Source organism: Zootoca vivipara, chromosome Z2 (assembly GCF_965207765.1).
Source record: "Zootoca vivipara chromosome Z2, rZooViv2.hap1.1, whole genome shotgun sequence".
Taxonomy (NCBI): Eukaryota; Metazoa; Chordata; class Lepidosauria; order Squamata; family Lacertidae; genus Zootoca; species Zootoca vivipara.
This window is the reverse complement of record NC_142585.1, coordinates 22,886,170-22,912,089: the sequence shown is the minus strand read 5'-3', so window position 1 is coordinate 22,912,089 and position 25,920 is coordinate 22,886,170. Positions and strand designations below refer to the sequence as shown.

At 44.3% G+C, this 25,920-nt stretch overlaps 1 protein-coding gene across 3 annotated transcripts in view; it reads right to left on the bottom strand.

Annotated features, from left to right (window-relative positions):
• The window catches only part of CYSLTR1 (cysteinyl leukotriene receptor 1), a 58,441-nt gene that overhangs the window by 24,520 nt on the left and 8,001 nt on the right, over nt 1–25,920 (bottom strand). Inside the window, exon 2 of one of the 3 annotated variants that reach the window (XM_088664611.1) lies at nt 25,553–25,678. The gene's annotated coding sequence lies outside the window, so the exon portion shown is untranslated. Of the gene's footprint in view, nt 1–836; nt 1,162–25,552; nt 25,679–25,920 lie in introns of those variants that run through there. The other 2 variants (XM_035102078.3, XM_035102076.3) reach the window with 2 other exon arrangements.

The window sequence follows — 25,920 nt, the reverse complement described above, 5'->3', positions numbered from 1 at the left end:
GGGGAAGGCTCCAGAGCAAAAAAGAAAGTAAGCAAGAAAAAAGAAAAGTGCTTGGACACAGAGCTTTAAAGCATAGAAAAGCCATTAAGAGTGGTTGGGCAGAAGCCATAACAATATGGGTCACATTGACACTATACATTTAAAGCACCATTATACCACTTTAAACAGTCACAACTTTCCTCAGATAATCCTGTGAAATGTAGTTTGTCAAGTGCACAGAGAGTTGTTCAGAGAGCTGCAATTTCCCTGACTTCTCTGGGGGAAGGTGTGACTGTTATTTGAGTGTGATATTTGGTGTGACATTTGAATGCCTTAAATGCATGGTGTAGATGCTGAGAAGCTAGTTAATAGTTGTAATCTCAGGCATTCTGATACTGTATCTAGGCATGAAAGTCCCAAGATGCTCACATGGTTTTGACAAGATGAAGAGCCCAGCATGATAAAGGTGCACATTTCAATTGTCTTATCACAACTCAGTCAGAAATGCCAGTTAATAATTGCTCTGGTAATGTGCTTCTCTTCCTCCTCTGATAACACGGAGAAAAACAAACAAACAAACATAGGGAAAGCCTTGGTCATTGAGCTAAGATTGAAAAGATTTCTGCTTTATGAATACCTTGCTTGTTGCATCACTCAGAGTTTCACATATCAGCTGTCATATGACAGGAAGGGTTTATGGCACAGGTCTGTTTATATATATTGCAAGAGCAAACTACAGAGAGGCAACATTATCCACTGCACAAATTAGCCCCAACTGTGAAGCCTTTAGAAGGCTATACAACAAATTTGCTAACATACATTTACATTCCTTTACTTCTTAACATATCAAAACTTACATGCAAAGTCTCAGGCTAGCTACTTACAAGCTTTTCTTCATCATCAAGCAAAGTGGATAATTCCGGGGAAGAATTCTTGCGCTAAATGTATCACAAGTCAAGTAGCAAAAACTGTGATACTGAAAGCAGTTGCTTCTGATCGCAGGCAGAACAGTTCCTTCTTTTAGAAAGAGGAAAAGGTGTATCCTGTCTTCTGAAGAAAAATGCTGATGAAAAGTTGACTAAATCTCTGAGGTTTACAGGAAAGCAAAAGGATTTGAAATGCAATAGATGTTCTGCTGCTACTTGTATCCCAGCTGCCTTAACAGACCCTTTCTGCTCCACTGCCTGGAGCATAACGGTTAAAAGGAAAACCTGCAAAGGTCCCACCCCAGATTCTTTGGCAAGGGAGGGGCCAAGTCCTCCCTAGATGGTAAAAATGCAAATAAGTCCACTATGAACTGTTTGATTAACCAAGCCCTGTTTCTTCTTTCTCGAATACTATGTGTCCTTAGTAAACAGAAAACAGTTGCGATTGTATGCCTTATATTGTATGCTCGTTCCTTGCTTCTAATTGTTGTTCCATTTGTTATTGTGGTTACTACTACTTCCACAGTGTGGGAGTTGCAAAGATGGTCACAGTTATGCTATCTTGAGATAAAGAGCACTGATTATATGGGGATAAATGCTGTAAGTGGGCTCAGACTGAAAAATCTCAGAAGAATCTGAGTTGAGGCAGACTCATTACGCCAGCTCATGAAAGAACATGTCAATTGCTAGGGTTCACAACAATCTAAATACTTTTTGTCACACACTTTCTTCAATGTACTTTCATCATTTCCTCCCCCCCCCGCTCTTTTAGTATTAGCACTCAGGAGCTCTATTTACTCATTCTCTTTTCATGCAAAAGGTAAAGAATGGCCTGGACGGTTAAGTTCAGTCAAAGGCAACTTTGGGGTTGTGGCGCTCATCTCGCTTTCAGGCTGAGGGAGTTGACATTTGTCCACAGACAGCTTTCTGGATCATGTGGCCAGCATAATTAAACTGCTTCTGGAGCAACAGAACACCATGACGGAAACCAGAGCACATGGAAATGCCGTTTACCGGTAATATTTATCTACTTGCACTGCTATGCTTTCAAACGGCTAGGTTGGCAGGAGCTGGACAGAGCAATGGGAGCTCATACTGTCACAGGGATTCGAACCACCAACCTTCGGCAAGTCCAAGAGGCTTAGTTGTTTAGACCAGAGCACCACCCATATATAGAACTAGGGATGCTGCTTCACTCTGCATCCCACCTACCTAGCCCCTTGCCAACCCTCTCCCAGTGCACACGACTAAGCTCCCCTCCTTTTGATGTTTAGTTGTTTAGTCATGTCCGACTCTTCGTGATCCCATGGACCAGAGCACACCAGGTCCACTGTTTTTCCAGGGAGTTCAGGTTTGAACAACCCTCTGGGTTGGGCTAGGCAGGCTAAGAGACAAAGGCTGAACCAGTTTTTTCCCCCAGACACAATTCAAAACCCTGGGTTAAATGTGCTTGAGAAACATACTTGATTCACTCACACAAACACAAGCATTTAAAACTGCCATTTTGGAACATGTGAGTCACTACGAAATAAGATATATCGAGAGAGAGAACTAGTATTTTGCACTGAAATGTCTTTGTAAACCATCAGGGATAACCTGACTGGCGGTTTGGTATATAAATATAATACACACATAAATATAAATATTATTCATAAAATAAATCATGTACAAAGCCTTACATGATTTGGGGCCTTAGAGTGAAGACAGACAGACTTTCAAACATGCTGTGGAAAGGAGAGAAACACACATTTCCTGAATTCCAAGGCATTTGTTTTCAGGGCAGAGATTGACTGAAGCTTATTGACAGCTATTGCTTCAGAGAAGCAGCAGCTCAGACAGGGAATTTGCATATGAGCTGAAGGATCTACCTTTTCTTGGCACTCAATCAGGGCCTGATCCATACCAGTGTTTGCATATGCATACCCAGGGTTGTTTGTTTTTTTCAAAGCAGATTTTCCAACTCCACAAATTCCCCATCAGACACCCCAAGCTATTTTTTTAAAAAAAGCCAAACGAAACCTGAACAAACAGAAAGCATTTTTGCTCTTTGTTTACACCCTCTGTCAGTGGTCATTTCTTCATAGGAACCAGTGATTCTTATCTGCTATACAGCGATGATGCATTTATGAATCTGCCTTCATTCAGTAACCAGCAGGCACAAAATCAAGAGTGGTTTAAGGGTTTTTAGAAGGATGCCATGAGGCATTTCCTGCCCAAAGTGATGAAGGTGTGCAAGACAAGGTTCCGGCCCAAATGAAGGGTTTTAATACCATTTGGGCAGATAATAATAATAATAATAATAATAATAATAATAATAATAATAATAATAATAATGTATTATTTATACCCCGCCCATCTGGCTGGGTTTCCCCAGCCACTCTGGGTGGCTTCCAACAAACTATTAAAATACAGTAATCCATCAAACATTACAAGCTTCCCTAAACAGGGCTGCCTTCAGATGTCTTCTAAAAGTCTAGTAGTTGTTGTTCTCTTTGACATCTGGTGGGAGGGCATACTACCCTTATATAATTTAGGTACATGCTTTCCCTGGCATGGCCTGTCGTTTGAGTCCTTAATAAGCACCTTTGTCCAACATCTCTAATTTCCTCCAATTTTTCAAACCGGATTACTGCACAACATTTGATTTATTTTTTTAAAAAAATGCAATTCCACTTTTTCTGTCTATCTGTACACACATATCATGTATTTGCTCTCTTCCTGTGTAGCGTCAAAGGCAGGTAACTGGGCACAAATTGGGCAATAATAACTCTGCCAGTCCTGTCTTGCACTGCAGGAACCTCAACTAGATCTTCCTTCCTTCCTTCCTTCCTTCCTTCCTTCCTTCCTTCCTTCCTTCCTTCCTTCCTTCCGCACCATCCAATTTGACCCTGCTGTGGTTAGTGATGGTTGCCATATTTAGAGCCAGGAAGGAATTTGCCTGCAAACAAGCCTGTTTCCTCATAGCAATAGTCACAACTTTAAGCAGGCAAGGCATTGGGTGGAATCTTTTAGTCTAATATGAGGTGGTGCATCACCCAACCTCAAACAGGTGCGATTTTAGGGTACCCAGTTAGGAGGGGGGTCTAGTGGAAAGTCTCTGTCTAGAAGCCAAGTGTGGGGCAGACAGGCGATAGAGCTTCCAGCAGTAGCCTGGGAGGGCCCCCTCAGTAGACCTGCATCTTGAGGAGGTCTCATAATCCCAGGAATGTTCAAGTGTCAGACCTCCATCTGGAGGCTAATAATGAACAGACACCTAATACCTGTGCCAAAGCCTACTTACATCTGTAATCAACAAAAGTTGTGGGCAATTTTAAATCCCAGGACATTGTCTTGTCCAGTTTGCTACACCTAGGCCTCCACTCCCTGGGTCAGGGGTCACTGAATGTGGGTCTGCAATACAGAGTTAGATGGTTTGGCTCAGAATAAGGCAGCTTCCTACCGGTAGGTTCCTATGCAATCAAGAGAAACGGCTTGACTTTCCACAAAAATGTTCCTATGCAGCCAGCAGAGGGTTAACAGGTTTCTTTACAAATAAATTGGTTTAAGGATGATCATCTTGAGTGCTCATTGTTTCAGTTACAGTAACATGGCAAGAAGAGCACTTTTCCCTAACCTAATTGAGAGCTAGCTATACCTCATGCATTACCCAAGTGCTATCTTTTGTAAACCATTATGCTTCTCCGGCAGCTGTTTGGAGTCGGCATGGGTCATGTGTTGCATCAATGCCATTTTTTGGCCATCAAGTCATTTTGCATAGCGCACCAAAGGCCTTGTAGCAGCTCTTCTGCTGCTCCCCAATGCTTGTAGGTTACCCGCAGAGTGTGTTTCAAAAGTGCTAAATGATCAGATAAGGCCATTTGTTGCAATGCAAAGCAGCACAGTTTAAACTACTTCCTCCCAGCACACAGCACTTCTAATAGCATTAAATTGCTTATTTTCTGCAATTAGAAGAATGACCTCTCACTTTGCTTCTGTTTTAAACAAAGTTAATCTCCTGGCACTGTATGGTGATTATAATTTCACCCCTTGCACAGTATTGATACATCAGCAGACAGGAGGCTGACATTTTGGAAAGGAAGATTGCTGCTCCAAAGGCCACTTATGCATCACTGGGGGGGGGGGATGCATCACCAGAGGCATAGCATGGGGGCATGGCTCCAGGCACACATTTTTGATGGGGTGCAAGCAGGCACCCCCACGACAGACATGGAACCCTGGCAGTGGAGGTCTAGTGAGCAGGTGGGTGGAGGCAGTGGGTGAGGAGCATGTTGGAGGTGGGCTCTGTTCACCCTCTGCATGGGCCCCTGGAGTGCCCCCACCCCGGCGGCCCAGGCCACCAGGGGGACACAACACTTGCCCTACCCACGGCACCAGCAACCCACACTATGCTGCTGTGGATAGCCAAAGGACAAGACCACAGATTTGCCTAAAAATCGCAAGTGCTATAATTTAACTAGAGATGCAACACATCTTGCCATAGTGGCGTAGACTCTGACCAGGTGGTCTGCATGTCCAGGTGCTAGATTTCTGGAAATCTAGCAGAATCTAGTGGAAGTTAAGTACTCATTTCTGTATTAATTGCTTCCAGAAAAGACGTGGGGGAGGGGGGGGACTCCAATTGCAAACCCATTTACTTGAAAAATCACAAGCTGAAGCGCTGTGGGTTAAAGCACAGAGTCTAGGGCTTGCTGATCATAAGGTCGGCGGTTCGAATCCCTGCGACGGGGTGAGCTCCTGTTGCTCGGTCCCAGCTCCTGCCCACCTAGCAGTTCGAAAGCACATCAAAGTGCAAGTAGATAAATAGGGACCGCTCCGGCGGGAAGGTAAACGGCGTTTCCGTGTGCTGCTCTGGTTCGCCAGAAGCAGCTTTGTCATGCTGGCCACATGACCCGGAAGCTGCCTGCAGACAAACGCCGGCTCCCTCGGCCTTTAGAGCGAGATGAGCGCCGCAACCCTAGAGTCGGACACGACTGGACCTGATGGTCAGGGGCCCCTTTACCTTTATAGCAGTATATTAAGGGACACAGGTGGTGCTGTGGGTTAAACCACAAAGCCTGGGCTAGGGCTTGCTGATCGGAAGGTCGGTGGTTCGAATCCCTGCGACTGGGTGAGCTCAGTTGCTCGGTCCCAGCTCCTGACAACCCAGCAGTTTGAAAGCATGTCAAAGTACAAGTAGATAAGTAGGCACCACTCCTGTGGGAAGGTAAACAGCATTTCCGTGTGCTGCTCTGGTTCGCCAGAAGCGGCTTTGTCATGCTGGCCACATGACCCGGAAGCTATACGCTGGCTCCCTCGGCCAGTAAAGCAAGATAAGCGCCGCAACCCCAGAGTCATCCACAACTGGACCTAACAGTCAGGGGTCCCTTTACCTTTATGGCAATATATTGATCCAAATGTCACAATTACATAGCACAGCAAATAATGCAGTGTAAAAAGAACATTAGGAATCAGGGCAGGAATGCTGGCATTGTTGACTGTTGTTGACATCCATCTGTCTTGGGAGTCAATGGAGGAGTGTGCCTTTGTTCTGTTGCAACTGAGGCAGATCTAGGTGTCCAGTTATGCTACTGCAGATGCACCATGACGTTTCTTCTCTCTGCGCTCCTCCCAACAGTCATTCCTCCTCTGGTCACTACTATAGATACACAACCTCCAGGCACTGTGATTGTCTGTTGCCAGCCTTCATGTCACACTTGCAGGCATCTTTGTAACGCAGAGCTGGTCTACCACTGGGCCTGGAGCCTGAAGCCAACTCCCCGTAGAGCACGTCCTTAGGAATCCCGACATCTTCCATTCTGTGGACATGCACCCTGAGTTACCCAGATAACTTGTTGGGCCCCCCCTCATGATCTTGTGCCTTCTTTACAATTGTTAATATTTTTAAATGACATGGGGATCTGGCGATGGGGAAAATCTCCACTTTTTTTTTAATTGCCAGACACAAAACTTTCAAAGACATGTGGATCTGCCAGGAAAATAGGGGAGGGGGGAAGAGGTGAAATATCTTTGGAAAGACATCAAGACTTTGGGAAAGTGATTTATATTTTATCATATCATTTTGCTAGGTGACAAAGTTATAAGTATTTGCAGCAAAACTGAGAGCTGAAGTTGTGTTAATATATCTGTAGTGTGAGAAATAGATGTTTTATGTCCAAATGATTTTTCTTTGTGTATTTTGGGCTTATATGGCTCTAAAGGGTGAAATGTGCTCACCTTTCCCCCCCTTTTGTTGATAGTAATTGCACTAAAATAAAATCCAAAGATGGCCTGTGCTGGGACAAGTGAACATATGTGCTTCTTTGGACATCAGGGTGGGTGGGTGGGAATCTAAAACGAATGACTAAAAGATTTTGGTGCTACATTTCAAATGTCTTTAGAAACAAAAATGCAGCAAGAATTGGAACCACGGAGCTTTTCCAGATAATTTAACTGTGTTTGGATGCAATCCTGTGATCCTTTATGGTAGCCTTTCTCAAGCTTGAGTCCACATATGTTGTTGGACTACACTCCTAGTTAGCAGGACCAGTGGTCAGGGATGATGGGCGTTGGGGTTCAACATCTGTGGACCTAAGCTTGAGAAAGGCTGCTTTAGCTTTATGTATGCTATTTTTTACTAATCTACACATGCTTATGTACACTTTACCATAGTATATGCATTTTGCACAAATTACTTAGCTGGTGAACTGCACTGCCAAATTCAGAGAAGTGCAAATTTCAAGCTGAAACCTAGTGGATTATAGGATAAGGCAGTTTAGTTACCATCTGTTTCTATCTCTCTCTGTGTGTGTCTGTCTCTTTCTTTCTGCATGCCCACCATACATTTAAAGTACATGCCCCCCCCCAATCCCAGGAACTGTAGTTTGTTAAGGATGCTGGAGATTGTAGTGCTGTGAAGGGTATACTACAGTTCTCAGGATTCTTTGGGGGAAGAAGTTATAATTGTTAAAACAGGATGCCATCTTCTGGGGCCGTCCTCTAGCATGAGTCACATGACCTGTGCAAGATTGTGCCCCTGAAAAAGTGCTGCCCCCCCATGAGATCACAATGCCAAATTGCGGCACCCAAAATGGGCTGCTGTGCTCTCACCGGGGGGGGGGGGGGAGAATGGGATGCCCCATTTGTCCTGGGACAGTTGAGGAGTATGGTATAAGTGTGCTTTAAATGTACAGTATGGTTGTGACCTCTCTCACATACACACAGACCTCCTTTGGGTCTTACAAAAAGAGCCGTCTCAAAGGATGCTGTCTACAATCAGCAATAAAATATACAAACAAAGAACTGGCACATTGAAGAAGCCTTTCCTGCCTAGGCAGGGGACTTTCCTGCTGTGCCCAAATGCAGAAAACAAGAGTGCCTTTTTGTTATTGTGGCATGGTGGGGTAGGGTTAAACTCCCTTTCCTTTAACCCTTTGCAATCTGCATGACATATAGTTGTTTGTTAAGGTATGAAAACAGAGAACTCATGGTTAAGAATGTGTCTCCATGTTTTTAAGGAAAGAAACATCAGAATTATTAAACACAAAGCAACATTGCCAACTCTGTTTTGCAATTTACTAACAAACTAAGGTGCTTCAATTGGTTTAAAATACAGTAAAACAGAAAAACTTTACAGGAAGTTTCCCAGCTAAACATTTGTTACGCACAATGAGCAAGCAAATGACAGGAAGCTTGGAGTGAAAGGGGCAAGTCAAATATGAAGATGCAAGCCTTAGAAAAATAAAAGTTTGTTTTTGCTTTTTTGTGGGAAGTGTCAGGAAGTTAAGCAAAATGCTCCACTGTCTCAGGAGCCCTGTCATTCTGACCCCAGCTTCTCTTTCAACCACATTTTGCTCATCTGAGGCCGAGAAAATTATTGTTCTCGTCAAGACATTGTTCTTTTGCAGGCATTGTTTATTTTGATTAGTGTTCTTAACACTACAGAAATTGCATAGAGCACTTTCAGTCACTTGCTATTTTTGAGCAGGATTCAATTGCATAGAATTGCATAGAATTCACGTCGTGCAATTAAAGTTGATTTGGCACTTTTGCCAAATCTGTTTTTGCAGTAAGAAAAGTGATGGGGAAATGCAATGGGAAGTATGGGATAATAATTGCATGTCTTCTTCTTTGGTGATTGCTCAAAGTTTCTCCCTTTCCTCCTGAGTTTGAGCATCTTCAAAGTCCATGACAGTTTTGGTAAAGGCTGTTCTCCAATTGGAGCGCTCGCAGGCTTTTCTAGTTGTCGGTGTTTAAACTACATTTTTAAAGATTTGCCTTGAGAGAGTCTTTAAACCTCTTTTGTTGACTACCAGCATTACACTTTCCATTTTTAAGTTCAAAATAGAGCAGTTGCTTTGGAAGATGATAATCAGGCATCTGAACAACATGATCAATGAAGTCATTGCTTCAACACTGGTGATTTTTGCTTCTTCTAGTACACTGGCATTAGTTCGCCTGTCTTCCCAAGTGATGTGTAAAATTTTCAGAGACACCATTGATGGAATCTTTCAAGGAGTTGGAGATGGCGTTTTACAAGCATACAGTAAGGTTGGTAGTACAATAGCTTTGTCAGCGCCGTTTTAAGCGCCCCTGTCGCCATGGTGCGCCGGATCTCTCCAGCGCCCTTCCGCCCCGTTTCCCAGCGCGGTGGGCGGGTGGGTGAGGCGCTGCTGCGCGGCGGGCGGGCGGCCAGGCACAGCGCGATCTCTCCGGCGCCCTCCCGCCCCGCTTCCCAGCACGGTGGGCAGGTGGGCGCCGCACACAGCAGCGCAGCGGACCGGCCGGCCAGCGGGTGGGCGCAGTTCGCGGCGCCATGGTGCCCTGCGCCACCGGGGGTCTACGACGAGCCGGCCCTGAGCTTTGTAACAAGTATTTTGGTTTCCCTGTGAATGTCCCAGTCCTTAAACACTCTGTACTTCAATCAGGAAAAAGCTGCACTCATGCAACTCAGGCGATGCTGGATTTCAGTATCAATGTCAGCCCTTATGGAAATATAACTGCCCAGGTAGGAGAAGTGATAACACTTTCCAATGTTACACCATTGAGTTGGATTTGTGGTGCTGCAGAGGGCTTGTTTTGTGTTTGTTGGTGCATAGGGTTGGTGCTTATAGTCACACCTGTTTCTAGCCCACATTCTGTTTTCGGCCCTGCCCACAACTGACATGTGATCCCAATAAATTTTCCTGCGATGTATTGTGGTTATCAAACTGAAAATATGTCTCTCCAGCTCTCCGATAACACATTTGCTGTACAACCCCCTATCTTTCCCTAATCTGCCACCTTTACAGCTGTCCTTTCCCCCCCAGTAGGAGGGTAAACTCTTAATTAGAAAGTAACTGCCCCCCCGATCCCTTTCAAGAGGATAAGCTCTCAGTTAAAATGTAATTCTTTTCCTCTATCCTTTACATGTTCAGCTTTGACCCCAACCCATGTCCTCCAACATTTTCTGTGGGAATATAATTGTATTGCAAAGTCTATTTGTCTTACAAGTGCAGAGAAGGCACAACTCCAAGGAGTTACGTGCAGAATGGCTAACTGTCACAGTGAAAGCAGCCAGCTCCTTTGCTTCTGTTATAAGGAATCCTGATGTTCCTAAGTGGCCACAGTCAGTAGCAGCTGATGCACAGCTATTTCTGGCCATGGAAAGATCCAGGCATATAGTGGTCAGAGTCTTGGACTGAGGCTTGCTGGAGGGATACATTCCCCAGTAGGTAACCTCCTGGGGTGGGGGTGTCACATGTCAGTGGTGGGAGGAGCCAGACACAAGAACTGGGCAGAGCAATGCATGTGACAATCACACAAGAGTCTGTATTCTAAAACCCCCCCCCCCCCCAGAAATGAATTGTTTTTTGGATGCACCCACACATCTTTCCATCCAAGCAAACAGTAGGGCTGGGCGATATCTGGCTTTCAACTTTGTGATATCGGGTCCTCCCTCAAAGAGGGCACGTGTTGCGGTGAGACCTGGAGTCCAACACCCTGTGTTGTGGGTAGGTAAGATTGGTCAGCCACAACACCCAATTGGTAGGACCCTCAATGTTGGGTTCAATCTGGCCAATGGGGCACAGCCCAAATAGATTGAGGGGCCTATATATATACCCATGCACGTGACCCAGAGCTTCCTCTTTCGGTACGGGTATTCGGAACAGCAACAGTGTGTCCTCTGTGCAAACGAGAGAGAGAGAACGATTTACCTCCGATGGATTGTCTTGGTGATCTTTTTCCTTTCTTCCCCTTCATTCTCCCAGTAGTTATTATTCCCTCTGGTTAATTCCCTTCCTTTGTGTGCCTTTCCTTCCCCCCAAAGGAGCTTTTGCCCCATGGGGCTTCGGCCCCTTAAGCGCTCCCAGTCCATGGAGCTTATAGCTGCCTGTTAATTGTCGGCTTTCACGAAGTGGCTTTTTTCCTTATGGTCCTGGCTACGCTGCAGCCTTGGTGGCTTGGAAAATTTGTTGGGCAGCCAATCGCTTGAGGCTTCACTGAGAGTTCCCTCTCCGAGCAAGTTATATTTGCTGGTTATTCTGCTTAAGGGACTTGGTGGGAATTTCCCAGGGCCATTAACCCCTTTCCTCCCAGTTTTAACGCGATCACCATTTTACCTTCTTTCAAGGGGGAGGTCTTCACCCAGCTGATTTGGCGGGAGTGCCATCTTGTTTTGGCAGGAGCGCCATCTTGATTGCGGGGTGCCCCCTCTTTAATCCCGTTTGTATTTCTGTAATTCCCCTTGTTTTATTGAGAAGGTTTCGGGATGCCTATTAAGAGGAATCCCAGTCCTGCTCTCCCTTCCAAAAGGGTGATTAGAGGCCAGTAGGGCTGGGCGATATCTGGTTTCAACTTTGTGATATATCACCTGCTGAACATTATTATATTCCTGTACTACTATGTCACAATGTTTGAAATAAGGATGGAGTTGGTTTTCAACTTGATATATCACCACCTAAACATCGTAATATACTGATATATCACAATGTCTGAAATAAGGATGGAGCTATGTAGATGCATTGGCGGGCTTCATGCTCCCATATTGTGATTTTTGCATAGCACACACACACACACACACACACAGAGAGAGAGAGAGAGAGAGAGAGAGAGAGACTATGATTTGCAATATATTGCCAGTTCAGAAATTAGAAAACTAACATCATGACATGGACTTGAACATGGGCGTACCCAGGATCAAAACTAGGGGGGGGGCACGCCAGCCACCCCCCCACCCAATTGGCTGGCTATGACGTGGCTGGGATCCTGCCAGGAGGCGTGGTCAATGTCCACACCCCCCCCAGAGGGAAGGGGACTGTTTCCAGCTGTTGCCAAGGCACACGGAGCCACCCGCGCTTGTGCTTCTGCCTCACCCGCTCCTTTACTGGCAGCGGTGACTAAAATGAGGCATGCAAATGAAGTGCCTCAGAGCATTGTGGGGCAGCACTTTCTGTGCTGTGCTCGCTGCAACTTGAAGTAGTGTGGGCTGAAGTTAGCCCAGGTCCAGGTCCAGCTTTCCCTCGACGGAGGCAGCTTGCTGCCACTACTGCCGTTTCGCTTCAGCCGAGCAGGCCGAGGCGGAGCACAGCTGGCTGCGTCCTGGCCTGTTGTGCTGTGCTCTCCCTTTTTTGCTTCTAGGGGGGCAGCTGCCCCCCTGCCCCATGCTGGGTACGCCCATGGACTTGAAACCAGTTTTGGATGATATATTGCCCAGCCCCAATGCACATAATGATTTGTGGTATATTGCCAGGTCGAAAACCATGAAACTGATAGCATGATATGGACTTCAAACTGGTTTTGGACAATATATATGAATATATTGTCCAGCCCTAGAAAACAAGAGGCATTATCATAGTTGAATAATACAGGCAACACACTGAGAGAGTTGCAGAGAGAGTTTGTGGTCTGAGGTGAGCCTTTGCAAAATCCTGAGGGTCAGGTACAGAGGCTTGGGGAGGTTGCATTGCCTCCACATCTCTGGAGTAGGATCTGAAAGACTCAGATTCAATGCTCCACTCAATGATTAATCTCAGTCATTCTCCTGTCCCAACATAAAAGAATGGTTGTAGTTTTGGACACACAGAATTCTTCTGATGTGTCTGCCCTGTTCACATTTAAAGAAGGTGGGTAGGGGTCTAAACCACAGAGGTACCGCACCGGTGGGAAGGTAAACAGTGTTTCCGTGCGCTGCTCTGGTTCGCCAGAAGCAGCTTATTCATGCTGGCCACATGACTCAGAAGCTAGAGTGTAGGAGTAGTTCTGGGTGTTGCAATATGCTTGCAATAAGTTACCTAGACCAATTGGGAGGGATAGACAGAAAGGCAAACTATTCATTCCTTGCTGATTCCTTCTTAAATAATTATCTGTCATGTAGATTGTGTTCCAGCCTTTGCTTTCTTCCTGCTTCTTCTCCAAGTTAATGTGTCAATTTGTTAAATTCTTGACTCCATGTTCACAGAACATGCAGCTGGGTCTTCCTAAGTGCAGAACCTTACATTTGCCGCTATTGAAATTAATTCTGTTAGTTTGGGCATAGAATCATAGTATCATAGAGTTGGAAGAGACCACAAGGGCCATCCAGTCCAACCCCCTGCCAAGCAGGAAACACCATCAAAGCATTATTGACATATGGCTGTCAAGCCTCTGCTTGGGTGGGGTTATTGCCCAGTTCTCCAATCTGTTAAAGTCATTTTGAATCCCAATTCCGTCTTCTGAGGCATTGCTACCCCTCCTAGTTTGGTGTCATCTGTAAATTTGATGAGCATCCCCTCAATTCCTTCATCCAAGTCATTTATAAAGATGTTGAACAAAAATGGGCTCAGGACAGAACCCTGCATGACCCCACTTCTCCCCCCCCCCCCGGATGACGAGGAACCATTACTGAGTAATCTTTGGGTTCAGTCAGTCAACCAGCAACAGTTACCTCGTTCAAGCCACATTTTACCAGCTTCCTTACAAGAATATCGTGGGGGACTTTTGTCAAAAGCCTTTCTGAAATCAAGATACACACTATGTCCACAGCATTCCCCTGATCCACCAATAATGTAACTTCATAAAAAGAAAAAAGAAATGGGATTTTTTAGAAACCCATGCTGTGTTTTAATAATCACAACATCCTTTTCTATGTGTTCATAGACCGGCTACTGAATGATCTGTTCTAGGACCTTTCCTCGTATCAATGTCAAGCTCACCAGTCAGTAGTTACCTGGGTCTCCTCCCCTGCAAGATCACTGAAAAAAGATTTGTGGCAAGTCTTAGATCTCTACAGCTTAGATTTTTCTTGAAACCAGGTCAGCACCAGCAAGAAACAAAGGGTCGGACTTCATTTTGCCTGTGGCATGATTGAAACTTTAATTTGAATTTCTTGGAAATGCACCTAGTCATCATCTGCCAAGAAGCAGGAATACTTCGTACCTGCAATTCCTCTGCACAGCCTTAGGACAAAAAGAAATTACAGCTCATCAAGGGAAATGTGGGTGTTGCCATGGGGTTTCCAGAACTGGCTGTTTTAATCACTCCTTTACATTTGGAGAAGTTTGGGATTATAGGAAATACATTCATTGGTAAAGATTTGCTGCTGCATAGGTCTTTGAGGGATGTTTGGAAGCAAAAAGGAAAACTTATCACATAGGCTGTGTACATGCCATTCATTTAAACACCCCCCAAAAAAAGAATCGGTTCTGTATACTTGAAGGAGCATCTCCACCCCCATCACTCAGCCTGGACTCTGAGGTCCAGCACTGAGGGCCTTCTGGCAGTTCTCTCATTGCAAAAAGTGAGGTTACAGGGAACCAGACAGAGGGCCTTCTTGGTAGTGGCACCCGCCCTTCCAACAGATGTCAAGGAAATAAGCAGCTATCCTATTTTTAAAAGAAATCTGAAGGCAGCCCTGTTTTTAATATTTAATTCTGTATTGTTTTAATATTCAATTGGGAGCTGCCCAGAGTGGCTGGGGAGACTCAGCCAGATGGGCGGGGTACAAATAATAAATTATTATTATTATTATTATTATTATTATTATTATTATTATTATATCATGGGAACTGTAGTTTTCTAAGAGTGTTTTGAGTCATAGCTATGTAAGGGGTAGAGCGGGTGGCACTGTGGTCTAAACCACTGAGTCTCTTTGGAAGGTTGTCAGTTCGAATCCGCTTAACGGGGTGAGCTCCCGTTGCTCTGTCCCAGGTCCTGCTAACCTAGCAGTTCGGAAGCATAAATAGGCACCACTGTGGCAGAAAGGCAAACAATGTTTCCGTGTGCCCTGGCACTCATCACCGTGTTTCACTGTGCCAGAAGCGGTTTAATCATGCTGGCCACATGACCTGGAAAACTGCCTGTGATCAAACGCTGGCTCCCTCGGCCTAAAGCGAGATGAGCGCCACAACCCCATAGTCACTTTTGACTGGACTTAACCATCCAGGGGTCCTTTACCTTTACCTTAGTTTCCAGCATTCTTTTTGGGAGGTGAATATGCTTTAAATTATGGTGTATATGCAACCCACATTTGTCTTTCTTAAACAGCCTGTGGTTTTACCTCTTGCACTTGCAGACCCTTTAAGTGTGCCTATTTTCCAGGAACGTTCCTGATTTAGAGAAGCTGTCTCAGTACCTTATTTGATTCCAACATGTCCCACTTTTCCTTAGGATGCCCCTATTTTCATTGGAATAATGTTATGGAGTGACCTGATCCTTGAGCCATCTGAAGGCAATCCTGTATAGGGATTTTTTTTAAAAAAAGTTTATTGTTTTATTATGTTTTTATAGATGTTGGAAGCTCCCAGAGTGGTTAGGGCAACCCAGTAAGATGTGTGGGGAATAAATAGTAAAATCATCATTATGGAATGGGTCATCCCTATTTTTATTGAGAAATGTTGGAGGGTATGAACTTACCTTCCTCATTGGTAGCTTGCCTCCCACTGCAAATAGTAGACTTGGGCTTGTGTGTGTGAATATACATTCCAATTAGGGCGGTCACTTATGCATAACTAAAACATAGAATGTATTACCCCTTCCCCCAAAAGAGGAGGAGGAGGAGGACATTTGCATAAAAATTGCTTATGCTGATTTTCTGTATTGTTGCAAATTTAGGATAATTACTTTCATTTAAATAGAAATATGACACATCTCACTGGGGTGGGGGGGGGGTGGGCAGTCTGTGACTTAGGCTCCATCTGCACTATATATTTTAAGCACTATAATACCACTTTAAACAGTCCTGGGAAGCTGTAGACTGTTAAGGGCACTGAGAGTTGTCAGAAGATCCCATCCCCATCAAAGAACTACAATTCCCAGAGCAGCTTAACAGTCAATCCCTCTTCAGAGGGAATTCTGGTCTGTGAGGGGACAGGGGTTTTCCTAACCACACCCAGCACCCTTAGCAAACCATAGCGCCCAGGATTCTTTCAGGGAAGGTCATGACCGTTTAAAGTGGTATGATATCACTTAAAATGTATGGGGCAGAGGGCATGTATATAAGCCTGCTCAGTCTGTTGCCCATGGCACATATTTGCTTATGATAACTTATATGCATTGATGCAAATTTAGAAATCATTACTATAATTTGAATAGAAATATCAGAAATACATCTCAGCATAGTGGAGGAAATGGCGACCATGTGATCTGTTTGCAGGCTCTGTCTGCTAACTGTTGTTGATGTTTAGTCATTTAGTCGTGTCCGACTCTTCGTGACCCCATGGACCATAGCACGCCAGGCACTCCTGTCTTCCACTGCCTCCCGCAGTTTGGTCAAACTCATGCTTGTAGCTTTGAGAACACTGTCCAACCATCTCGTCCTCTGTTGTCCCCTTCTCCTAGTGCCCTCCATCTTTTCTAACATCAGGGTCTTTTCCAGGGAGTCTTCTCTTCTCATGAGGTGGCCAAAGTATTGGAGCCTCAGCTTCACGATCTGTCCTTCCAGTGAGCACTCAGGGCTGATTTCCTTCAGAATGGATAGGTTTGATCTTCTTGCAGTCCATGGGACTCTCAAGAGTCTCCTCCAGCACCATAATTCAAAAGCATCAATTCTTCGGCGATCAGCCTTCTTTATGGTCCAGCTCTCACTTCCATACATCACTACTGGGAAAACCATAGCTTTAACTATACAGACCTTTGTTGGCAAGGTGATGTCTCTGCTTTTTAAGATGCTGTCTAGGTTTGCCATTGCTTTTCTCCCAAGAAGCAGGCGTCTTTTAATTTCCTGACTGCTGTCACCATCTGCAGTGATCATGGAGCCCAAGAAAGCAAAATCTCTCACTGCCTCCACTTCCTCCCCTTCTATTTGCCAGAAAGTGATGGGACCAGTGGCCATGGTCTTAGTTTTTTGATGTTGAGCTTCAGACCGTATTTTACACTCACCTCTTTCACCCTCATTAAGAGGTTCTTTAATTCCTCCTCATTTTCTGCCAACCACAAGGTCCCCTCCTCTTTTCCCTTCTTGTGCCTCCTTAGGTTGATACCAGACTTGAACCAGACAGCGCTCCAAACTGAGTAACCTTCAGAAACTCCCATTTGCTTCAGCCAGTATAACCGATGGGAGTTGTAGTTTAGGGGCACCAGGTTTCTGAAGGCTGAAACAGAAAATGCCTTGAAACAGAGGATTGACTGGCTGCAATATTACCAATGAAGTGTTTAAGTCAGACAAAAAAAAGAAAGAGTTTTTTTTCTTTTGAAAAATAGTTGTTAGAGAAAATAAAACTAAGTTAATTTCTAAAATGTATAAAATTTTATTAGAATGGGAAACAAAATAAGAACAGATAAAACTGGTAATGATTCACTGGGTGGAGCACTTTGGTTATAATATTGAATTTGCAGCATGGGAGAGGTTTTGGATAAAAGGTTTAAAATTTTACAGCATGTTACGCTTTGAAAGAAAATTATATGAAAATGATGTACCATTGGTATTTAACTCCTAGTAAATTAGCTAAAATGTATAAATCAAAGTCTAAAATGTGCTGGAAATGTAAAGAGAAAGAGGGCACCTCTTATCATATGTGGTGGCCATGTAAGGTGATAGAGGGTTTCTGAAAAATGATATATAATGAATTGGGGTGCTGCTGAAAATAACTTTGCAGATAGCTCTCCAGATAGAGGGTTTCTGAAAAATGATATATAATGAATTGGGGTGCTGCTGAAAATAACTTTTCCTGAGAAACCAGAAGCTTTTCTTTCAGGAATTTTAGGTGTGGAGATCCCAAAGCATCATATGAAACTATTTATGTACGCGATCTCGGCTGCCCGGATTCTCCATCTTCCCAGAGATGGAAATTCCAACCAAGGAAGAGTAGCAGATAAAACCAATGAACTATGGTGAAATGCCAAAACTTACAGGAAGAATTAGAAAGAATTAGAAACCAGGAAGAGGCAGATTTTAATAAAGAATGGAGAAAGTTCATAATTTATATTGTAAACAATTACATTCATTGGTAGGTTTGACAGAAAATTTGTAGTAAAAAATTGAATTATAGATTGGCAAAGGATTTATAACAATAGAGTTACAGAAGAGATGCAGAGGGAAATCATGATATGAGGATCCACAAAGGGGAATTAATGTTTTTATTGTGTTTGTTTATTTTACTTTTGCTTATTGTATGTAAAATTGAAAATGCAAAAATAAATTAAAGTGTATATATAAAGAAATGAAACAGAGAACTGTGCTCTATAAAGTAGGACAAACAGCAGTTACAATCAGGAGCACACTGGGGCCAAAGGATTAAAGCCCCTCCCTCTGGCCATTCTGGTTTGTGCGCACGCACGCACATACATGCACGCGTGCACACGCACACACACACACACACGCAGGCTATTTGTTAAAGAAAAACTAGCAAGGACAAGCTGACCCTTAGATGTGTGTGTCTTTATCTTGTGTATCTGAGCAGCCTAAAAGAAGCTCAGAAATGGAAATGATTACTATTTCCATGGAACTAGAGATGTAGCTGGGAGCATATGAAGAAGCAAACACTGTCCTTTGTATTGGTAATACTGGTAATATTTAGCTGGAACAGCTTTTTAAAGCAGCTATGGGTGGAAAAACACGTATCAGCCATGGAAATATACCTTTGTAATGTGTAAATAGCGAATGATGAATGACATTTGTTTATGTTCTTTCCCCATTTTTCTCAGCAATAGCTGTAAGCAATTTAGAACTCTTCCGGGGTCCAGACCTTCTTTGAGAGGAAATGGTTGTTGAAGTTTTGCCTAACCTAATGACTGTTTAGAGCAGCCTTTCTTAACCTTGGTTTGCTAGATGTTCTTGGACTACAATTACAACTCCCATCATTGTGAGCCAGCAAGCCAGTGGTCAGGGATTGTGTGTGTTGTAGTACAAAGAAACATGGGGACCCAGAGTTGAAAAGGCTGGTCTGGAGTAATAAAATCAGAGAATTGCAAAGTTGGAAGTGACCCCAATGGACATCTAGCCCAACCCCCTGTGGCATTACAAAGGAATAAAGTTTCTTAATAGCTGTGGAATGTCCCCAGAACGGGCAAATGAAGGATAGACAGGCAGAAGTACTTGAAAGAGTACAGCAGCTGGTGATTTTTAATGTGTTTGCTTGTTTCTAAAAATGAAGGGGAGCCAAAAATACCCTTCAGATATCATTGGACACCCAACTCCCATCAGCCTAAACCAGGATTTCCAATGGCTGGGGAACATGTGAGATATAGTCTAAAACATCTGGAGGGTACCAGGTTGAGGAGTTGCTATAGATGAACTAATATGCAATTCTCTAAATTGTTGCAGGTGCTATTTAGATCATGTAAGCTGGGGTCATTGAATCATTACATTGGAGAATTACTTGAAAAATTACTCTTGAATAATTGAGAATACAGTACTGTACTAAATTCAGTGAAGTTGAAGAGAGCACTGCCTGAGATATTAACAGTTATTTTTAACAAGCCCATTGGATCAACCATGGTTCTATAAACAAGCTTGGGATGGTGACAGCCATCTGCCTAAGTCTCTTCTACTTGACTAAAAAAGGACTGTGGTGGAATAATTGTCTGTTCCTTGGCCCTTAAAGCAGTTGGCAATTCTAAATGGAAAGAAGAGAGCTGAAAGTTTCTCACTGGAGTTAGTCAGACGTGCGGCAACAGTGTTGTTGGAGGGAATTCAGAGGAAGAGTGATGCAAGTTCAGAGAAAATAAGCTAAAAGAAGATCAAAAGAATTGTATTCCCAAGCATCTTGGCCTAAAAACAAGGTCAGTTAAATCAGAAAGAGAACGTAGCTCTCACAGAGATATTCATGGCTAGAATATTCAACATAACTAAGATAATTACATGCACAGGGAATGTTATAACAGAAAGGTGTGTTTATATTCTCTGTGCTGTGATGAGTGGAGCATTTCAGAACTCAGATTATGGGAGGGGGAGGTAGAGGGACACTTAATGAAATTCACAAGCCCCACCAACTGTCAGGATCTAGTGCAAACATTATCTTGAGGTGTCCATGACCACTTCCAGACAATCAGTTTATTGAGCATTTCTCCTGATTTGTTTGCAAGCAGATTAGATAACATTTTTTTCACAGCAGGTGCTATCCCACACTTTCCAATGCATTTTCTCTTCACTTCTCTTATTGCAAAAAGCCTGATCTTTTGAGGACACAGGTATTTTGTGCAAGATTTCCCAATCAACAACAATTGTGTATCCTGAATTTGCCCATATGTGATGAATCCCACCAGATAAAAGCAACTGACTGGAAGCTCCCCTCAACAGAGGAAGAGTTGTGGAGCCTGCATAGACCTCTGGTACAACTGGGGGCCCTGAAAAATCTGCTTTCACCATACTGCAACCCAACTTATTCAGCCCATTCAGGACATTGTGCCCAGGTTCCTGATGAACCTTCATATCCCACCTGGACCCCATTCCATTCACCTCCATCCTTCCAGGAACTGAGGCAGGATTGGACCTGGCAAGAAGGCAAGAGGTGGAAGAGGAGTGCTTGCCTGGCTATTATCAAACATCTATTCAGGAGAAGGGAGAAGCCAGGAAAGTATTAGGAGTGCCCTTTGGTCCAGCAGATGACCAGTTTTGGGATGAGGAGGTGGCCTGTAGAATGTAAACTTCATAGGTGAGTGGTGTCTCTTCTTAAGTGCTTAGGCAATTACTTGGTGGCACCAAGGGCAGACTTGGTCAACTAATATGCCTCCTTTTTATAGATCTAAATTGAGTGGAGCAGTAGTGGCATGCAAGGGAGGAAGAGTACAAGTATCCCATGGTTTTGAACAAGTGGGTTCTCTCCAGTGGCAAATTTGTACTAGCAGAAAGTGCTTCCAATTGTGCCAAGCAAAGCATCCAATTTTCACCCATCACCTCCATCCCTCTGTGCTTCACTACATCCCAGACAGTCCTGGAGGTGGGAGGCATAAGTGCATAGGAGAGAATGACAACATTTCAATAACTTGCTTTCTTGTATGAGCAGAAATGCTTTCTGCTAAGGCAGAGGTGGCAGGCAGCCTTCAGTTTGCAAGCTAATCTTGACCTGCCAGGGGTCCCAATTCGGCCCTGAGACCATTTTCCAAAACCACACCCACCTGTCGATCAGCTGACATCACTCTGATGGGCAGTTGACATCAGCTGGGGGACAGGGTGCGGTTCAATTTTCCTTTTGGCTTTGTATGCTGCAGAACCTAACCTCCCACTAACCAGCTGATGAGCAACGCACTTCCTGATCACAAGGTGGTTTACACTGAAACCCCTGCTAAAATAAAAGGTTTTTGATTGTTCCATTTTAGTAGCACTATGTTGACTGCGAGGTGTTTTGGAGTCCCAACTTTGGAACATCAATATACCAAATAATCTGACGTTATTGTGACATCAAGTCACAAATCTTGCCTATGGAGCTAAACAGGTTCCTCAACTCCCCGTGGACTAAGCCACCACGTACTGTATAAAGATCTTATTGGATTCTCAGAGATATTGCTTGAAACATGACCATGGGTACGAAACATCCCTTGGAAGCAGCTTGGTTTAGGTAGCCTTTTCTTTTCCATCTTCAGACTTTGCAATTGTGCAATTCAATTAGCAAAGGCCAGAGCAGAGGGGGGGGGGGGAAACCTCCGCATAATGGACTCTGGAGCATATTGATGTCAGGCTGTGGGCTAAGGAGCAAAAGCACTAATTGGTAGTACTGTCCAGAAGGAAGTACTGAGGCGCCAAGGTTGGGAAGAGCTAATAAATCAGGGCAATAATAAAATGATGATGATGATGATGATGATGATGATGATGATGATGATGATAATCCATCTTCCAGGCTTCGCTAGACATGTAACAGAAAACTATATTTCTATTTGACCCTTTAAAACAACAATCAGTCCAGAAACACCAATTCTATGAGATTGACATGCTCCACCTACCCATCCAAATTATCCACACACCAATCTAATACGATGGGTGAGGAAACTTTGCTGGCTGGTGGGCCACATGCTTAACTTGTCACCCTGGAGGGCTGTTAATTACAGTGATGTCGGGTGATGCTGTGCTTGGAAGCCCCAACTGCTGTGATTTTGAAGTGCATCACAGGACTGTTTGAAAATCCCTTTGCAAATATCCCAGAGCTGCTCTTTGAATCTCAGATTTTCAGAGATTTAAAGAGCTGTGTGGGGCTGCTTGCAAAAGAGCTTTCAAACTTGCTGCTCTTTGAACCTCAGTGGATGAGTGGGGGTTAAATCCTGCTGCTTTGGCTGTATGTATTTGTTCCCAACAGTATCAAATTTGGCTCCCCTGTCCATTGGAGTGATATTGGCTGATCGGCAGGTGGATGTGGTATAAAAATAAATGGCTTACTGGCCAAATTGACACCCCACACAGGCCAGAGTTTCACCACCCCTGAAATAAAACACCTGCAATAAAACACTTTTAAGCAGCTGCAGGATACAAAGGCAGAAACCGTTTAGGAGACATAGCAACATGGGATATTTCACATGCAGAGCAAATGCGCTACCAATACGTTATGACTCTTCCTCAGATAGAATAATAGACTCACATAGAGGTTTGTCATATTCAGGTACAGTTAATTAAATTAGAATCATCCCCTTAAGTCAGGTATGGGAAAGCTTTAAACCCCACAGATGTTGGACTGGACCATCCCTCTCCCCATACTGGCCCTGCTTCATGACTGAGGCAGAAGTCATCCTACAAGATGGTGAATAAGCATTACTTCCTTCCAATCATGGGTCAACTGGTCACCCTAGGCATGGATGTACCAGTAGTGCATGTGAAAAGGATTTAGGGGTCTGAGCAAGGCAGAATAGTGTGGTACTATTACTTCACTTAATCAGGACACTATACTTCTGTTGATGGAGCCTAGAATAGCATTTGCTTTTTTTGCTGCTGCCTCACACTATTGACTCATGTTAAGCTTGTGGTCTATTATAAAACCTAGATCCTTTTCACATGTACTATGGGTAACTCAGGTGTCCCCAGGGGCATAGGAAGGGAGGGTGGTAGTGGCGCTCCGCCCCAGGCAGTGCGATCCCGAGGGCACCATCATGGCTGCCCCCCCTGCCCACACTGGGCACGTCGCCCCTGCAGGCGGTGGTCCCCGCCCCCAGAAAGCGCACCATGCCCCTACGGGCGGCGGTCCTCACCCCCAGAACGCGTGTCACACCCCTATGGGTGGCGCGCCACGCCCCCAGAACGCGCGCCATCCCCGCCCCCGCCTGCTCTCCACCCCTGGTGCCGGAGTGTCCTGGGAGAGTGGGTGTCCCCAATATTATATTTGTGCAGCTGGTTATTCCTGCCTAAATGCAGAACCTTACATTTGTCCCTACTGAAATTCATTTTGTTAGTTTTGGCCTAGCTCTCCAATCTGTTAAGGTCATCTTGAATCCTGATTCTGTATTCTGCAGCATTAGCTATCCCTCCTAGTTTGGTGTCATCTGCAAATTTGATGAGCATCCCCTCAGTTCCTTCATCCAAGGCATTTATAAAGATGATGAACAATGGGCCCAGGACAGAACCCACTTGTCAGCTTTTTCCAGGATAACTCTTTAGAGTCTTGGAGAGAGGTCATTCATATCCCCACTACCCAATGCTTTTTTTCTGGGGGGAAGCAGAGGTACGTACACCCCTAAACATTTTGTGAATCTAAGTTTGGCCTCATTAAGGGGCAGTATTCCAGTATGAGTAGGAAAATGAGAGTACCCCTAAGCGTGTGTTTTTTTATATAGAAAAAAGCACTGCCAATACCTGATCTTCAGGTTTTCATACATTCACATGGATACTCTTTCAAAGAGGAAAAAGTATTTTGTTGGGTCTATAAATCATATGTAAGCCTGCCCCCCATGTTCTTTCCACTTAAAATAGAAAAGTAAGAAGCAATCCCTCTGCTTTTATAAACTGTACTCTCCCACCCTTCGGTCTGACTAATAGTGACTTTTTTGGGGGTCATTATTAAGATTTCCTAAGTGCAAAGGAAGAAACAGTTAAAAATAAATATGAGATACTGACCATCTGCTTTTTGTAAGTAGTGTTTGACGTGAAAAGTGACAGTTATGGGGAAATTAATCCCTTCCCATAAAAAAATATTATAAACCTAGAATTTCCAGAGGAAGAAAACAGTGCCCTCTCCCTCCCAGGCCAAACCATGGACAGAAAAAGTACATTTAAAAAAAAGTGAAGGAGTTACAGCAAAATCTAATAGTGTAAGCTGACCCTTAGGCTGCACTGGTTTCACTGGGACTTGCCTCTGAGGAGTACCATATATAGGACTGCATAGTTAACCTCTGCAATGTGTGTGGCCTTCACTTCTGACACCATGTAACAGATTTGGATTCAATATACAGTACTGAGAAATGGCAAGAAGAAAGCTGCTGAATAAGACTAATTAATGCACAATGACCACTCCCCACACCGAATGGGGGGTGCCTTTTGTGTGGTTGCGCACAGCCCCCTGGGATCCCAGTTCGGGCTGGCTTCACCCTCCCCAGGCCGGATTACCTGAAGGTCTCCGCCTACCTCAGCCAATCGCCCAATCCCGCCTGGGGAGGCATTGCCAGGGGATCGGCCAGGTAAGGGGAGGGACCGTCCTGCCCACACAACAGGAGGTGAATCTTACCTGCGAAGCATCAGTTGACTCCAGAGCTTCTCCCACCTCACCCTCCCTCAGTTAAGTTTTCTTTTGCAGGTTAACCTTTTCTCCACAGGTACGCAGGCACTGCTATGTCGTGGTCACTGTTGAAGGGCCAGAAAGGAATTTTCCTGCATTGGCAGGTTTTGCCTTTCCCGTAGCAAAATGTCACAACTTTGGTGGTTTCAGGCCTTGGACGGAATCCTTTAGTCTATTTTCCTAAATGGGGGGGGGGCGTGAAATGGTGAGCCACACCCCCTTGTGGCAGTGATCCTAGGGTTCCCCATTAAAGGGGTCTTGAGGGGAGGCATTGGCTATACACTGAGAGGTTATCATTGCCCCCCCTGAGACGGCGGGCAAACAGGGAGCGGGCTCTCTGCTTGAACATATGTTCTCCAGAGGCAGCCCAATCCCCACACATTCTGGATAACCTGATGTCTCCCAGATCCCCAGCTGGGGACTGGGAAGGATAAATGCCCAATGCCTGAGCCAAGGTCTCCCTACATCTGAAACTTAATAAAGTTGTGGCCAATTTTAATCCCATAGCACATTGTCTTGAGTCATTATTCCGCTCGGGGGTCGCCTGGGATTTGGGGGGACTCCGCCTGTCCACGCAATACTTACTACAGTGATGGAGAAAGATTCTTCTTCTTCTTCTTCTTCTTCTTCTTCTTCTTCTTCTTCTTCTTCTTCTTCTTCTTCTTCTTCTTCTTCTTCTCTCTCGTGTGTGCTTTAAACCCTATTGTCCATCTATTAACAAGGAAAGAAATTGCATTAAAAATTACCAAAGGGAGGAGAAAATTAGAATGAAATTCTCAAGAGTTGGATATATGATTTGTGATGTTGCAGGTGGGGTGAAAGGTGGTTGTGAGCATCCTCTCATTCTACATTTATGAGACTATTTTCTCATAAATAGTCTGCACTCTGTAGCCTTTTTGAGTTATGACACTTCAATCAAAGCCCGTGGGAAGGCATCATGAGGTTACTACTCT